This window comes from Coptis chinensis, chromosome 7 (assembly GCF_015680905.1).
Source record: "Coptis chinensis isolate HL-2020 chromosome 7, ASM1568090v1, whole genome shotgun sequence".
NCBI classification, from domain to species: Eukaryota; Viridiplantae; Streptophyta; class Magnoliopsida; order Ranunculales; family Ranunculaceae; genus Coptis; species Coptis chinensis.
The window spans coordinates 78,206,426-78,208,070 of NC_141462.1; the positions used below are offsets into that span (position 1 = coordinate 78,206,426).

Sequence of the window (1,645 nt, forward strand, 5' to 3'; positions counted from 1 at the left end):
CAACATGAGGAGAGTCGGAGAGTGTTTTAGCAGAAATTGACGTGGCATAAGCAGGATGTTAGGCATCTTAAAGATGTTTCGTTGTGGAATCAGACTTATGATAAGATTGTTGGGTTGTTGGCTAGGACAATTTGTACGATCTTTGCTCGGTTATGTACTCAATTTGGGGATTCTGTCATATGGGTCAAGTCTGCTGGGTGTTTGTCGGAGTTTTATTCGGCAGTAAGGTCTTCTTTTGTTCAGAACAAAAGCGGACTGCTTTCTAGTCCTATAGATGTCCGATGGAATCGTCAAATGGCTTCAGGACCATTACATCGCTTAGCTTCTAGCGAGTCCGGTGCTTATAATTCAAGACCAATGGCGAGAATTCCAAAGAGAGAAAGGGGACACCTGCTTCGACTGGGCTGACACCACAAAAGTAAGATCCCTTCCTTCATCGAGAAAATGTCACTTTTCCATGCGGAGCTAGCCCAGGAGGCTTTTTGAGAATGCCTTCGTTTTAGCGATTCAGCCGGTCGGTAATGAGATGATGATATCAAGCATGAAGGTCAAGATAGCCAGACTTTCGGTTGTTGCGTTGTTGGTAATAGGTTGAGAAGAGACCATTACATCAGTCTTCAGTTGTTGCCAATTTCTATGGAAATAACTTATGGCCTTGAACGTATACTTATGCTGCTTCAGGTGAGCTTTGATTAATATCACTACCCTGCTTATGCACCTTCTATAAGAAAATATTGTTGTATCCTAAGACATTATTTTCTGTTCGGTATTCTTATACATTTTATTTAAAAATTAATTTTCAGGGGGTCGATCATTTCAAGAAAATTCAGTATGCTGATGGAATTACATATGGAGAGCTTTTTATGGAGAACGAGTAAGCAAACTAATTAATGACTAAAGATCTATCAATAGTTGCTGCAATCTGCTTACTTCTTTGTCTATGATATGCAACTTTTTGGTCTAGTAAAGCTTGTAGTTATTATTTGGTTGGATGTAATATGTTTAATCTTGTTGGAATTTTCTAATGATATCTTTATGTAATCCTATCTATGCCGCTTTCGCGTTCGGTAATGAATTTTCTCATGTCATTCATTTTTGGTGCTTGCATGTATATATGTATGTATGTATAATTTTTTTGTTATTTTTTCTTTTATTTAATAATTCTGTAATCTTATTCCTCTGTTTTACAGAGCTACCTATTTCTGTAGAAGGGTTTCAGTCTTCTCATACTTGCACATGGATAATACTTGTCAACTTTGAAAGGTGCAACTAATTATGATAACCAAATTCATTGCAGGAAAGAAATGAGTGCTTATTATTTGGAACATGCCAGTGTTGATCATCTACAAAAGCACTTTGAATTTTTTGATCGAGAAGCTCGGTCCTTGCTATCACTGGGTCTTGCAATCCCTGCGTACGATTTTTTAATCTGAAATTTGTTGATCGTTCTTCTTGCTATTTCTAGATTTATACTTCCATCAGTCTGTTAACATGAATGGTTACTCTCCAACGTGTTAGGTATGATCAGCTTCTGAAAACGTCTCATACTTTCAACATTTTAGATTCTATCCTATTAGGGGAGGGACTTACTATCGATATGCTGTTAGTTTGTTTAAAGGAAATTCTTGAGACGGTCCATTCTTTT

General features: G+C 37.1%; 1 pseudogene across 1 annotated transcript; it reads left to right on the top strand.

The window, feature by feature from the left end:
- Positions 1-530: 530 nt before the first annotated feature.
- On the top strand, positions 531-1,433 carry LOC147489080 (glycine--tRNA ligase, chloroplastic/mitochondrial 2 pseudogene; annotated as a pseudogene). The gene is made up of 3 exons (XR_015202846.1): positions 531-681; positions 804-874; positions 1,298-1,433. The product of XR_015202846.1 is annotated as a glycine--tRNA ligase, chloroplastic/mitochondrial 2 pseudogene (transcript).
- Positions 1,434-1,645: the final 212 nt, after the last annotated feature.